This window comes from Leucoraja erinacea, unplaced genomic scaffold (genome assembly GCF_028641065.1).
Source record: "Leucoraja erinacea ecotype New England unplaced genomic scaffold, Leri_hhj_1 Leri_1274S, whole genome shotgun sequence".
NCBI lineage: Eukaryota > Metazoa > Chordata > Chondrichthyes > Rajiformes > Rajidae > Leucoraja > Leucoraja erinaceus.
In genome coordinates, this window is record NW_026575533.1 from 21,399 (window position 1) to 37,500 (window position 16,102).

At 48.9% G+C, this 16,102-nt stretch overlaps 1 protein-coding gene and 1 pseudogene across 1 annotated transcript in view; one reads left to right on the plus strand and one right to left on the minus strand.

Annotated features, from left to right (window-relative positions):
• LOC129715603 (carbonic anhydrase-related protein 10-like) overlaps positions 1–16,102 on the plus strand; it is a gene marked incomplete at both ends in the record, with an annotated part of 40,274 nt that overhangs the window by 18,745 nt on the left and 5,427 nt on the right.
• On the minus strand, positions 6,182–6,289 carry LOC129715604 (U2 spliceosomal RNA; annotated as a pseudogene).

The following is a 16,102-nucleotide window of genomic DNA, read 5'->3' on the forward strand; positions in this document are numbered from 1 at the left end:
TTTTTGAGCTGACATTTTCCGTGCTAGTCGGGGTGACCGTGAAGCACAGCGACCTAAATTTTCAGGCAAAAAAAAAGATAGGAAGTAAGGTAATTACCAGTGGAAGTGAACAGCCGACATTTGCCGTGGAGATTTAAAGGTCCAAAATATCGGGAATTATCGCGTTTGCTCGCTGAATTTCATCAAAAGTAAGTTTAATAATGCCTTACTTTTGATGAAATTCAGCGAGCAAACGCGATAATTCCCGATATTTTGGACCTTTAAATCTCCACGGCAAATGTCGGCTGTTCACTTCCGCTGTTTTTCCACCTTCAGTTCCCTCTTGTAATTACCTTACTTTCTATCTTTTTTTTTGCCTGAAAATTTAGGTCGCTGTGCTTCACGGTCACCCCGACTAGCACAGAAAATGTCAGCTCAAAAATCGGCCGTTTTCCATGTTTTTAACGGGTGGGAAAGTGCGTGTTTCCCCATTCACTAACATGTACCGAAGTGACATATGTCCTCCAGTTAAAATTTTCGGTCACGTGAGGGGGGATCTACGCTCATTTGACCTTTGGTGAAATCACCCTATATAGAGAACGAAAGGACTGCAGGTGAAGTTTAATAGTTAGATTAAACGAGTACTTACCAGTATGAAGTTTGATCTGTATTTTATGAGGAGTTACGGTGAGGGATTAAGTGAAGACCCCAGCTCCAGTGCGCATGCGGCATACTTCGAAGCAGCGGTGTGAAATCACAGAATAGACACAATATTTGAAGTAAGATAGTAAAGATCACGAGACATCAGTTTATTAGCTTGATCTATATAATGAGGGTGGGAGTGGCGGGCACTTAATCCCTCACCGTAACTCCTCATAAAATACAGATCAAACTTCATACTGGTAAGTACTCGTTTAATCTAACTATTTTACTTCGGAGTCACGTGAGTGATTCCGTGAAGACTTCAAAGGTCTGTGATTTCAAACCGTGTAACAGTTTTTATTTCACTCACTGCCGAAGTTTATGAGGGAGGAAGTGTTATCGTAATCAACCAGTTGATCTGCTTTCAAAAGAAACAGAAAGGTATTTGTTAACAATAACAACATAAAAGAGCTCCTCTGAGCTTAAATTAATATTGCAGTTTGTAATATTCTCCTGCAATTAAATCAGGTTTATCAACGGTTTATAATAAAAAATGTTCTGAACGCCGTTCCCTTGACCATTCTGCTGTATTGAAAATGTGGTCAACCGGGATGTCCATTCGTTCAGCCGCTGATACCAATGCTGCCCTAGTGGAATGGGATTAAATGTATTATTATCTATTCCGGCAGCTTTCGGTACCTGTTTGAGCCACCTTGGAGTGGTTTGGCTCGTACCCCGTCTTGGGTTACTGTGGTTGACCCATAGGCTTTCCTCTCCCTCTAAGATTGTGGGTTGTGTCTATATATAGTAGTAGATGGGTCACCACACTCAACCTGGACTCTGGTGGTAGGCCCGGAATCCCACCAGTGAATTGGGCGTTCCTGGTCCATATAGCCATATAACGACTACAGCACGGAAAACACAGGCGATCTCGACCCTACTAGTTCGTGCCGAACTCATAATCTCGCCTAGTCCCATATACCTGCGAGTTAGATTTTACCAGACCTAAATATGAACGTGATGTGTCTGGGGTAATCACCATGTTATCCAGTCTGGTTTATGGAGTGACCGGACTCTGTGAGCATGTACGAGAGCCATAAGCATGAGCGTTTTTTAAAACATAGATTAAGCAAGCTGAGGGATCTGGCTGGTGCCATCTCTGAGACATGTCAATATCACACCAATATCCCATACATGGGTATATACCTGGGTGTTTGGGGCTTATATTATAGTTGCCCTTCATAAGTTTACCTTCAGTGGATGGGATCCCATGCTCTGCTGACATGCTGTTTTAGATAAGCAGATAAGGCGCTCCATGCTGTATTTACGGCACTGTGACTCACCTTTTAGTCATGGTGTAGATGTTCCAGGAACTCCAATACGTCAGTGGTTGAATAGTTCGTTGTCCCTGCGTCGTGGCAGTATTTTACCCATGTTAGCTTTTAGTGACTGTTCGCAGGGATGCCGACATGGTGGTAATGGTTCCTTTGGATAATCCCAGTCCCTGGTAAGGTCTATTCAAAACCTGCACCCAGGAGTTTGATGTTTCCCTGGCATGGGTGGCTTGTGCCTGATACTGGGTTGAGTCAGCAACCATGGTCCACTAGGGAAATCCATAGGTGACTCGCCCACCGTGTCGTGATGAACTGGGAACCATGGCTGTGTAGGCCGGTCGGGCACTTTCAATATCTCGGAGACAGATCCCATCTGTATTGCGAAGTGCCCGTCTGATGAGGCAGAAGGGAGGAAGGCAGAAATTCCCCCTTCCAGCGTATATGCATCTATCGCTGCTGCCTCTAATCTGGTTCCTAAGTCACATACATGGGTTACTGGTGATTCCGTCTTGTGCAACCAAATTGATATCTGGCTTTCAAACTGCTTGATAACTTTAGCAGATATTTTGGGTTTGACATCTATTCAATGTAATAGTAAGATTAAACGAGAACTTACCAGTTTGAAGTTTGATCTGTATTTTATGAGGAGTTACGATGAGGGATTTCGTGAAGAACCCCGCTTCCACGCATGCGTGTCATACTTCAAAGCAGCGGTGTGAGGTCACAGGAACCTATAATGATCTAACATAGTAAGATTATCAAAGAGATACCAGTTTTTGATATGATCATACGAGGGTGGGAGCGGAGGGCACGAAATCCCTCATCGTAACTCCTCATAAAATACAGATCAAACTTCAAACTGGTAAGTTCTCGTTTAATCTTACTATTTTACTTCGGAGTCACGTGAGTGACTTAGTGAAGATTTCAAAGCTCTGTGACCTCATGCCGTGGAACGAGTCCATGCTTCACAACTGCCTTGGGTATTGGGAGAGAGCATCATTAGTAGTTTTAAAACACAATTATACAAAGAGTTGTGTGGTATAACGAAAAAATATAACACTTTTTAAAATTTTGAGAATCATAACCCTGTAACCTATCGGGCAAATTATTTTGTTGAACCTGAAATGTTTTCTTAATACAATGATGGCTCCAAATAAACTGGTTTATTATACAACCTGTGGAAAAACCCTTTTTTAAAATGACCCTCCTGCCATTCTGGGGATTTGGTCTGTGGGTACCTGTACAATATTGCTGCGGATGTTGCTGCAGTCCTGGTGGAATGAGAGTTGGAACATCAGTGTCTATTCCTGCCATTTTGAGCCACCTTGATATAGTTTGAGTCGTGACCCTATCATGCAGTTTCTTGTAAGAGATAAACAACTCCATACTCTGACCTCGAATGTTCCGAGTATATGCTATGTATTGTTAGATGTGTCTTGTTATACACAGTCGTTTGCCATATGGGTGTACCATAAAATCAAACCCTAGACCCGAGGAACCCGATCTGTTTTCTTTTATTAAATCCTGTATGACAACACCAGTTTCTCGGTGAGATGATCAGGGAGTCCAGGCTCTGTTTGCTTAATGGCTGGACTTGTTGTGCGGTAAATAACACCATGAGCATAACCATCTTCCTGGTCTGTTACTGAGGTGACAACGCTGTTATGAGCTACAAGCTCCTCAGCATGTTGAGAAAACGACACCCACGTCCCAGATTTCGGAGTACCTGGTTTGCTTACCAGGGGTGCGCTCCCACCGCGTGCCGTTCCGATCCTTGTGATAGGTAATTGGAGAGTGCACTTGTGGCACTATTAATGGCACTGTAGCTCCATCGATTATCCTAATGGAGGCTTGTTAAAATTCCAATACGGCCAGAATGTTTTTGGCCGAGATTGTTGTCCAAGCAGTATATGCCCCATTTCTTGATGTGTCCAAGGTACTGCTTCCATGTTGACAGTCTTAGTGCAGATGAGATGAGATTCATCGTCCTGTCTGACAGTATAGTGGGTCTTGTTAGACTCTACAAATCAATAAATCCATAGTGTTATGGCATGGAGTCTCCAGTCACTGGATAAATCAACAATTTTTTTTTTTTTTTTTTTGGCAATGTTCATAGGGAACATGGTTCTAACACCATCCCCTGTAAGACTGAAAACCATGATTGAGAAGGTCAGTCGGGTACTCTGAAAATTCCAGATGCCGAGTGTGGTTGAATTTACCCTAGTACCCCATTGATGGGTCCGAACGGGGGAAAACCTCACCCTATGGCTTATTTACATAACAATGCCAAGCTGGTTTACGAATTTTAGTACATAATATTGGGGCTAATGATTGCCCCTTTTGTAAGCTCTATATTGCCAAAGTTCCTCTATTGAGTCAATGCCTGCCATATAGAAACCCGCAACTGACACCAAGTCTTTATCAATAATAAGAGCATCCATCTTAAAATGAATATCTAGAACAAATGTGTTTAGGGTTAAATCAATGATAATCCTGCAACCCTACTCTATCTTATTTTAATAAATATGTTCAATCCAATCTTTCGTGTACAAATCTTGTAGCACCATGTGGGTTTTAGATTGTTTGGTTTATGTAAGGACAAAATGCCCTTCTGGTGTATGATGTACTGTGGTTATTGGGATGAGAAAAACCCTATCAGATAACCCTGAATACTGCTGAGATTATATGAATCTGTAGTGATTATATACCATACATAACTGTAGTGTTGCAACCTCCCCTGCCCTCGTAGGTCCCTATTTTAACAGAAGAAAATAAGGTTCTGGTTTAATATTTCTTGTTCGGGGTTGTGTGGGAGGTTTAGGCTTCCGCATCTTCCAGGGTGGCCGCCCTGGCCATACCCTAAAACGGATCCTGCAGGTTATATTGATTTCTGACACTGCTACTGGTATGAGCCACATTTTTTATGGCCTTGCCTGTGGCTGGTATCATGCTCCAAAATAGGTCCTTGCGCTGGCCTTAATGAGCCCCAGTGTCTTGGCTTAGTCCACACACGGTTCTTTATTTGCAAATGGTAGCATTTTTGGGGTCCTAGTGCTGGCTGAATGGCCGCCTTCCACTTGTAGTTCAGGTCATATTGCATATTATTAAACAGATCTAGTGCGTCTTGATGGTCTTTGGTTACCTACGTTTAGTCCAGGGTGCGGGTGTATGCTATGATGCCTTCCGTCAATCCCTTGAAGGTTCTCTGGATCTTGAGGTCCTGGTTCCTGATGTTCGTCCATATGCTGCCAAATGCATTGGTTTACACTGGGCACCTGTAATGCCTCACCGTTGCCAGGTGGCAGATGTCTGGCCAGTGTTTGTAAATTTTTTCCTTGTTGGCGTATGTGGCCAGACATATAGTAATACTATTGCCATCCTGGATCCAAGTCTACCCATGTTTGACTTGGCTAAAGTAATCAGCCACCATGTCCAGCAGAGTCCCTGCTGTGTTAGGATCATGGGACGCTGTATTACCAGGCTCTGGCCCATCAGGGTCCTGCCTACTCTTTTTTATAGAGTTAGAGATCTCTAGGGTCCCGCACGGGGTACCCCTGTGGGGCTTAACTGCTGCCCACTTGTCTTTTGTTCTGCGGACCCCTCTTGCAAGTCAACCCAGAACTGACCCACAGTGCTCCCCTCTGATGGGGTAGAAGCATTGTGCAGCCCTCAAAGAGGTACTGCTGTGGGTTTATCACGTTGGAGCAAGGCTCCATACACTGCTTCTTCCCGCTCTAGCCCTCTCGGGCGCTGGTTGCCGGTGGTTTTATGCAAAGTCGGACCCTCTGAGTCCACTACCTTGTTTGATTTGTGTCTAGCCTACCGCTCGGTCACATGGATCTGGCCGGTGCGGGGCCGACATCGGGCACAGCTGATCCCACTACGGATGATCCAAGTGCCGCTGGCTGCTGCTGGCTGCCCGCTGTTCCATGGTCCTCCTTCTCCAGTTTTGTCCTTCCTTCCGTGAAGTGGATATGGCCGGTGAGGGGGATAACTGGCACAGCTGCTTCCATCTATTCCTTTAACCTGGCTTCAACGCTCTCAGCACTCCTGGCTGCTCCTTTATCTAAGACCCCTGGGACCCACCCCCGTACTGACGGTACTGGTCCCTTATGGTCGTTGCAGCCGGTCAACCCCACTCTAATGCCCTCAATTCTGGGCACTCCTACTTATATGGTCCTTAGCTAAGGGACATATAAGACATTAAAACTGATGATAACAGCTACTATAGTTTTTATTTAATATATATGGTCCGTAGATAAGGGGTGTATCAGATATTAAACTGATAAGAACAGATACTACACTTGATCTTAGCCAAAAAGCCGAGAAGCGATTATTGTAACTAAAACCCCGATGGGACTGACCCTGGTACTCACATACTGGTCCCTTGTAGTAGATTGCAGCCAGTCAACTGCAAAGTCCTTTGCTGTCGAGAAATGAACTTTCTCACCATGCTGGAGCGAAGTTGGGCACAGGTGTTTTTCCCTCTCTGGGAATCGATGTGCCCATGCTGCTCCTGCCGTTGCCAGCTCCTCACGAAGTGCCAGCTGCCCCTGCTGCTGCCTGTGCTGCTGCCACTGTCTGTGCTCCTGCCGCTGTTAGTGCTGCTGCAGCTGCCGGTGCTCCTGCAGCTGCCGGCTCCCACTGCTGCTGCCGCTGCCGCTGCCGCTGCCGCTGCCGCTCCTCCGTGGTTCTCCCGCCGACCTTACATGGACCTGGTCCATGTCTGCACCTAGAAGGTAAGTTGAAGGAAACGCAGGGTCTCTTACCTGCTGTTCCCGACTTTCCTTCTCCCGCTGGTGACCGTCGTTCCCTGTGTCGGGTTCGAGCCGCTTGGACCGACCCCGGTGTTCACGGGCCTGGTCCTTCGCGGCAGTTCCGCAGCCGGTAACCCCGGCTGTACCTATGGATCCCCTGGACCCTGGGCCTTACCTTTTGAAGAAGGTTTTCAGCCCGAACGTCCCGTTCCGACTCCATCAGTGCCGCTGCACTCGCTGAGTGTTCCGAGCCCCTCGCTGGTCCGAGCTGTCTGTCCCGCAGCCTCTGCGCTGGCTGCTACCGACTGCTCCCAAGCCAGTCTCGTTTGAGACTGGCATAGGGACCTTTTTTACTTTGCTTCCCGCCCGGCCGAGAGGTGAATTTTGCCGGTGCGGGAGCAAAGTCGGGCTCAGGTTGTTCCCCTCCAGGGAAACTCGTGCTGTTGCTGCTGCTGGCTGCTCGCCCTCCACGGGTCTCCCCGCCGGCTTTCCGCAGCCACCTAAAAGTAAGTAGTAAAAAAGGAACGCAGAGTCTCTTACCTGCTGTTCCCGACTTTCAAATTCTCCCGCTTGGGGAACGCCGTTCCCCCCTGTGTGACTCGTTGCAATGCGTGTAGCGATATGACACGCATGCGTGGAAGCGGGGTTCTTCACGAAGTCACTCACGTGACTCCGAAGTAAAATCATAGATTTTACCCCGTGACATGGTGTCTCCCACTGTGTTCTAGCTTCCTAGGACATAGGCAGCTGATAGTTAAAATGTCTTTTGACACACCATTGCCAGATTTGTTTGACCAATTTGTTGCACAATAATGATTATTATGCTCCCCATATGGTTGATGTAAGCCACCACCATAGTATTATCAATCCGTAACCACATATGTGCGTGCTGCATTTGAAATGCATATGCTTTTTAGCCCAATAGGCGATCACCAATCCCAAGTAGTTGATGCCCGGTATGTGTAGTAACGATGTTTGTGAATTGGTCCATCTGTTACCTGTGCTGGATATGGAGTTTAGTTGCTCCCCAGCCTAAAGTACTGGCATCGGTTTTTAATAACCAAGTTGGGATTGGTGATGATAATAGGGCTGAAAACTATGCCAAATATATGTCTGCCCACCACCTTAATTGTGATATAGCTTCAGTGGGTACATTCATGATTTGATTATAGTGACCCAAGTACCTTGGCAAAGTAACAGTCATATGGACAGAATTATTATTGAAGCCCAGATAATCCTTGGTAGTAACGCTTCAATTCTGGTTTATCTGGGCGTGGGATAAACCTCAGCTTTAGGGAGCTGTTTCGTAGCTAGAACTGCTGCCACAGCTAATTCCTTTGTTTCCCCTAATATGAGGATATCATCCAATATATGCCATGATTATGCTTGTTTTCTTAATATTTTCATGGCCATTTATAATAGTTTAGGGCTGAGGTTAGACCATAGGGAATGCTATATGCTCCCATGGTTGCCCTAACCGGGATATCCATTATCCAGGTAATTCTTTTTTTAGGTATCTATAATGACCCTAGTGTATGGGTATAAGATAGTTAGCATCTTCCAATCAATGCTCCCCATAGGTATCCTAGGGAGATCAGATGTCTGGCAGTGACAAAAACCCGTCTCCATCTTAAAGTGTATATACTCAACAGATTTATTTAGTGATATTAGATCAATGATGATGCTACATTCACCATCTTTGTAGTTTTGGTGAATATATTCGATACAAATTCCAATGGCTCATGTTTACTCCCATGATCCGTTTAGTAATGAGCCTTTCTAGTTCAGCTTGACCTTCTCACTTCTTTTTTCTTAGAGGGAGAAAATGCCCTTTGGGCGCATTGCTGAACTGGCGGTAATATGCCCAATTTGAATTCGTTTTTATCCTCTAAGACTGTTGAGTATATTTTAGTTATTTGTGACAGCATCCCATGCTTTATCCACAAGTGTAAATGCCCCCCCACGCAGTTAGTAGAACACCCTTGTTTAGTGTAAACGGGAGGAACCAGACTACCTACCTCCATGTTTGTTGTTTTTTCATGAAGGCGTAGTTTGCTGGTATGCTGGTGCTGTCGGTGGGGCAGCGCATCTTCCCACGGCTCCGCTCTGGGCCCCGTCTAAAAAGAACTTTGGGGGTAATGTGAAGCGGTCGCCAGGCTTTCACCAGTCCTTGTTTGATATCGCTGGTGGATGCCGAGGGGTGCTGCCAGCTGGGTGTTGGATGCGATGTCCTGCTCGTTCCATGGCCTGCCTTCATGAGGCGCACAGGTTTAGCTGCCTCTCTTCCCGCAGCAGCGGTTTGCATAGCCCCATATATTTGGGGTTGCGGGCAGGTCTATATGCACCATTGTTCAGTCGAGTATCCCAAATTTGGGAACATCTTAGGCGTCAGCACCCTGGTAGTGCAATGGGATAGTCTCATCCTGGGAGAGTATAATCCGTGGAAAAGGCGAGCAAAGGCGGTAACATCTTGACCCTTCTGTAGAATTCGCTGCTTGTCTGCGAGTCTGCTGACCCAGCTGCCTGCGGATTTGCCTCTGGAAAGGCCTGCTCCTGCAGGACTTTTGTTGGGAAGATGGTCGCGTGGAGGAGCCATGTAGTGGCCCACGACACCCAGTGGCTCTTCCTGATCCTGCTCCCCTGGCATACTGCTGTTCTCGTCCGCCTGCCCAGCGTTTAAGCCAGCCCAGCCCTGGCCTCCTTAGCTAGCCTCAAAAGAGGGAGCAAAAGGGTGTGCTAAATTGGAGGAGGCATAGCTCAAACTCCGCTGTTGCATCAATCCCTCGACAAGGGAGATGGCTAGTGCAATAGCACTGGGGTAGGAGTGTCAGCTCCCTTGGCATTCAGCCAGTGCCCCTTTTTTCCTGGAGGTGAACTCCATGACCTCCTCTGGCTTGGGGAGACAGACATACTTATTTTTGCCTTCTCCAACCTGTTCCAGTTTTGGAGGAAGTTGGCTCCTATAGAACCTGTAAATTGGGAAGATTTTTCTCTTACCTGCATGTAGAGGCTGCCTGCCGTTTTCCAGGCGGCATTGTGGCGGTTCCCGGGCGGTGATTCTCCTGGTCAGGAGTCTGCAGGGCTGCTGGTCGGGTTTTTAAACTTCCCGCCGGTTCGCTGCTGTTACCAAACAGCTGTTCAGCGGACCGGTATAGCGCAGCTCCTTGCAGCGGTCCGCAGCGTTTGCGGTCCGGGTAGCGCTTTTTCCCCCGTCCACTGTCGGCTCCACGCTGGAGTCGAAACGGGGCCGCTCACCATGCCTCTCTACTTTGCTCCCCCTGGAGCAAAAACCACAAGGCCCGATTAAGGTAAGTACTTACCTCTCGTTCCTTGGATGCGGGAGCTAGCCCGACTCCCGCTGGCCGCGTTCTGCACAGCTGTGCGTAATGCCGCATGCGCAGTACCTGCTGGGTTCTTCACGGAATCACTCACGTGACTCCGAAGTAAAATTTATAATTTAGAGATACAGCGTGGAAACATGCCCTTCGGCCCAACAAGTCCACGCCGGCCAGCGATCCCCACACACTAATACTATCCCCCAGGTGATTCCATTCACACTAACATTATCCCTCCAAACCTGTCCTATCCATGTACCTGTCCACAATCATGTTTTACATTTATACCAAGCCATTTAACCTCCAGGTGGACAAAAGTGCTGGAGAATCTCAGCGGGCGAGGCAGCATCTATGGAGCAAAGGAAACACAATACAATATTTATTGTCATTTGAGCCTCAGTGAAGCCCAAACGAAATTGCATTTCCACAGCCATACAAAGACAATTTCGTACAGACATACACACAATGTAATTCACACAAACATCCATCACAGTGAACCCACTGTGATGGAAGGCAAAGTCTTTTCTCTCCCCTGTTCTCCATTTCTCTCCCGATGTCCAAGCCCCAGGCGGGCGATGATAAGTCACACGGCCATTTTAGGCCGCGCCGGGCGATTTACTGCCCCGCTCCCGGTCTAAAAGTCACAAAGTTGGAGCCCCCGGCGGGCGCTGGAATGTCCCACGGCCATGAAGCCGCGCCGGGCGATGTACGTCCCCGCTCCGGGTCGTTCCAACCCCGCGACACGGGCTAGAGAAGTCGCGTTGCGGGAGCTCCGGGGAGCGGTCTCTCCCCCAGCAGCAGCATCTATGGAGCGAAGGAAATAGGCAACGTTTCGAGCCGAAACCCGTAAGGGTTTCGGCCCGAAACGTTGCCTATTTCCTTCGCTCCATAGATGCTGCTGCACCCGCTGAGTTTCTCCAGCATTTTTGTCTACCTTCGATTTTCCAGCATCTGCAGTTCCTTCTTGAACAATTAACCTACATGCATGTGGAGCGCGGGAGGAAACGGAAGATCTCGGAGAAAACCCACGCAGGTCACGGGGAAACTCCGTACGGTCAGCACCCGTAGTCAGGATCGAACCCGGGTCTCTGGCGCTGCGAGGGCTGTAAGGCGGCGACTCTACCTCTGCGCCACCGTGACCACCCTGGTTTATAACCAGACGCTGGTTTAAATCGAAGTTAGGCACAAAATGCTGGAGTAACTCAGCGGGACGGGGAGCATCTCTGGAGGGAAGGAACAGGTGACGTGTCGGGTCGAGACCCTTCTTCAATCTGGTTAGATGGTTCTGTCCAAGAGATGTGAGGTTTTGAGTCTCAGGCAGGGGTAGGAGAATCAATATCTTCAGTCGGAGGGTGGTGAATCTGTGGGACTCATTTGCCACCGGCGGCTGTGGAGGCCACAAGTCAGTGGATATAATTAAAGCAGAGATAGATAGATTCTTGATTAGTAAAGGGGTTACATAGAAACATAGAAACATAGAAATTAGGTGCAGGAGTAGGCCATTCGGCCCTTATAGCCTGCACCGCCATTCAATATGATCATGGCTGATCATCCAACTCAGTATCCCGTACCTACCTTCTCTCCATACCCCCTGATCCCCTTAGCCACAAGGGCCACATCTAACTCCCTCTTAAATATAGCCAATGAACTGTGGCCTCAACTACCCTCTGTGGCAGAGAGTTCCAGAGATTCACCACTCTCTGTGTGAAAAAAGTTCTTCTCATCTCGGTTTTAAAGGATTTAAAGGGTTAGGCGTTATTGGGAGAAGGCAGGAGAATGAGGTTGGGAGGGAGAGGTAGATCAGTCCCGATTGAATGGCGGAGCAGATTTGATGGGCCGAATGGCCTAATTTTGCTCCTATCACTTATGACCTTATGAGAGGGGAGGGGGAGGGGGGGGGGAGGTGAGGCATGGTGGCGCAGGGGGTAGAGCTGCTGCCTCACAGCACCAGAAACACAGGTTCGATCCTGACCATCAATCACCCATTCATACAAGACATAGTCATAGTGTGACACAGTGTGGAAACAGGCCCTTCTGCCCAACTTGCCCACACCAGCCTACTTACCCGACCTACGCTAGCCCCAGCTGCCTGCGTTTTTAGCCATCATCCCTCCAACCTGTCCTATCCATGTACCTGTCCAACTGTTTCTTAAACGTTGGGACGGTCCCAGCCTCAACCACCTCCTCTGGCAGCTTGTTCCATGCACCCTCTGTGTGAAAATGTTACCCCTCAGATTCCTATTAAATCTTCTCCCCTTCACCTTAAAGTTTTATGGTATCCAACTTTCTCGTCTAATCCCTACACACTTGTTGTTTTAGTTTAGTTTAGTTTAGCGTCCCGTGTAGCGAGGTACAGTGAAAAGCCTTTGTCGCGCGCTAACCAGTCAGCAGAAAGACAATACACATGATTACATTCGAGCCGTCCACAGTGTACAGATACATGATGAATGGAATAACGTTTGGTGCAAGGTAAAGTACAGTAAACACCAATTAAAGATTGTCCGAGGGTCCCCAATGAGGTAGATGTAGCTCAGGACCTGAAGTCTGAAGAAGTGACCCGACCCGAAACATCACCCATCCATGTTCTCCCCAGATGCTGCCTGACCCACTGAGTTATGGTGCAGCAGCATCTATGGTGCGAAGGAAATATGCAACGTTTCGGGCCGAAACCCTTCTGGAAATAGGCAACGTTTCGGGCCGAAACCCGGAAGGGTTTCGACCCGAAACATTACCTATTTCCTTAGCTCCATAGATGCTGCTGCACCCGCTGAGTTACTCCAGCACTCTGTGAAACGTCACCTATCCATGTTCTCCCCAGATGCTGCCTGGCCCGCTGAGTTACTCCAGCACTCTGTGAAACGTCACCTATCCATGTTCTCCACAGATGCTGCCTGACCCGCTGAGTTACTCCGGCATTTTGTGTCTTATCTTCAGCAGCTCAGGGCCGCTCTCCAGTTGTGGTGGGATGGTTCAGTTCAGCCTGATAATACTAAGTGCAATTTACAGAGGGGCCGATTAAACGACAACGCCGCCCGTCTTTGGGACGTGGGAGGAGACCGGAGCACCCGGAGGAAACCCACGCAGTCACAGGGAGAACGTGCAAACTCCACATGGACAGCACCCGAGGTCAGGATTGAACCCGGGTCTCTGGCGCTGTGAGGCAGCAACTCTACCACTGTGGCCACCTCTTAAACACCACTATCATATCTGCCCCCCCCCCTCCCCTGCCAGCGTGTTCCAGGCACCCACCACCTGCCCCGCACATCTCCTTTACACTTTGCCCCTCTCACCTTAAAGCCACGCTCCCTGGATAGTTTGCCCTGTACGCAGGTACACAAAATTGCTGGAGAAACTCAGCGGGTGCAGCAGCATCTATGGAGCGAAGGAAATAGGCAACGTTTCGGGCCGAAACCCTTCTTCAGACTGATGGGGGGTGGGGGGGGAGTAGAAGGATGGAAAAAGGGAGGAGGAGGAGCCCGAGGGCGGGGGCATGGGAGGAGACAGCTCGAGGGTTAAGGAAGGGGAGGAGACAGCAAGGGTTAGCAAAATTGGGAGAATTCAATGTTCATGCCACCCGGACGCAAGCAGCCCAGGCGGAATATGAGGTGCTGTTCCTCCAATTTCCGGTGTTGCTCACTCTGGCAATGGAGGAGACCCAGGACAGAGAGGTCGGATTGGGAATGGGAGGGGGAGTTGAAGTGCTGAGCCACCGGGAGTTCAGGTAGGTTATTGCGGACTGAGCGGAGGTGTTCGGCGAAACGATCGCCCAACCTCCGCTTAGTCTCCCCGATGTAGATCAGCTGACACCTAGAGCAGCGGATGCAGTAGATGGTGCCCTGTACGCATGTCGTGTTGTGTACAAGATTCTTGTATATTATTTTTCTTCTTATAAAATCCTTCAGGGGTTGGACACGCTAGAGGCAGGAAACATGTTCCCGTTTTTGGGGGAGTCCAGAACCAGGGGCCACACACAGTTTAAGAATAAGGAGTAAGCCATTTAGGACTGAGACGAGGGAAACACTTTTTCTCACAGAGAGTGGTGAGTCTGTGGAATTCTCTGCCTCAGAGGGCGGTGGAGGCCGGTTCTCTGGATGCTTTCAAGAGAGAGCTAGATAGGGCTCTTAAAGATAGCGGAGTCAGGGGATATGGGGAGAAGGCAGGAACGGGGTACTGATTGGGGATGATCAGCCATGATCACATTGAATGGCGGTGCTGGCTCGAAGGGCCAAATGGCCTACTCCTGCACCTATTGTCTATGTTTCTGTGTTTCTATTCCAGCCTCTCATCTTGCTTGCCTCTGTGTCTCTGGTGCAATGCTCTCTGATTTAAAAAAGTCTATAAATAATGGAAGTGTTGGTTTCTTCCCGAAGTAACACAGAACAGGCGGACTGTCCCAATTAATTAGACTGGGAACAAGCTGAAATAAACATCGGGATATGTTTAATGTAGCTAACATGTTTCCACTGACAATGAAAGGCACTTGTGCAGGATTTCAGAATGGCTGCTCAACTGTATGTACTTCATGCCGGTGGGAATGAGAGACACAGAAAGCTGGAGTAACTCAGCGGGCCAGGCAGCATCTTCGGAGAGAAGGAATAGGTGACGTTTTGGGTTAGGTCTCAAGAAGGGTCTCGACCTGAAACGTCACCCGTTCCTTCTCTCCAGAGATGCGGCCTGTCCCGCTGAGTTACTCCAGCATTTTGTGCCTATCTTCGGTGTATACCAGCATCTGCAGTTCCTTCAGTCACCGTCCCATTGTCCACTCCACCCCCCCCCCCCCCCCCCGCCCCTATGCCCTCTCCCACCCTCTCCTCCCCCCATTTCAAGAGAGAGCTAGATAGGGCTCTTAAAGATAGCAGAGTCAGGGGATATGGGGAGAGAAGGCAGGAATGGGGTACTGATTGGGGATGATCACATTGAATGGCGATGCTGGCTCGAAGGGCCGAATGGCCTCTTCTCCTGCACCTGTTGTCTATTGTCTATTGTCATTCCCCCCCCCCATTCTACCCTCTTTTTCCACCCACTCCCCTCCCTGCCTCATTCCGCCCCCCTCCCCCCCCGCTCCCCCTCCCCTCGCACTCTCCGTGGGGGGGGGGGGGAGGTACAGGGTGAAAGGCCCATCGTCCAGCCCCCAGCGTCCACTCACTCACCTGGTATAAAGGTCACTCTGTCACTTAAGCTCGCTGAGTGACGAGCTCAGTCCCATTCTGCTCTTTATCTCAGTCTCATTAACATTTGAGAAGACCTTTCGAGTGTCGATCCGCTCTCCCGACCCCTCTAAACCTCGCCGCGCTGTCAGAGACGCCAGCCTCGCTCACGGTGGACAAAAGCGCTGGAGAAACTCAGCGGGTGCAGCAGCATCTATGGAGCGAAGGAAATAGGCAACGTTTCGAGCCGAAACCCGTAAGCGTTTCGAGCCGAAACCCGTAAGGGTTTCGGCCCGAAACGTTACCTATTTCCTTAAGGGATTCGTCCCGAAACGTTGCCTATTTCCTTAAGGGATTCGTCCCGAAACGTTGCCTATTTCCTTAAGGGATTCGTCCCGAAACGTTGCCTATTTCCTTCGCTCCATAGATGCTGCTGCACCCGCTGAGTAACTCCAGCACTCTTATCCACCTTCGATTTTCCAGCATCTGCAGTTCCTTCTGAAACATCCTTGCTCACGGCCTCTGTTACTGCTGTCTCGACACGATATATCGCAGTCAATGGGCATCGAGATAGATAGACTAACCCCAATTTCCGGGAGTCCCTGGCCAAAGACCCTATAGCGAGCAAGATAGTCCACCCGACGAAAAAGACGTGGTGCGATCGCGGGTAATTTTTTCCGCCCCATTTCCGTAAACCGGCTTCCGTCTCCGCACCAAAGATCCCGTAGGATACTAGTGCGGAGACGGAGGCCGGTTACGGGAACATCCCCGTAATAAATAAAAGTTCTTTGGGAAAAATCTTCTCCTCATTTTCAGAATTTTAATTTACTGTTCCCCCGCAACGTTGGTTACATCGCGGGTCGGGTCGGGTCGGGTCCGGTTACTAAAATGGATGAAAGAAAAGGCCC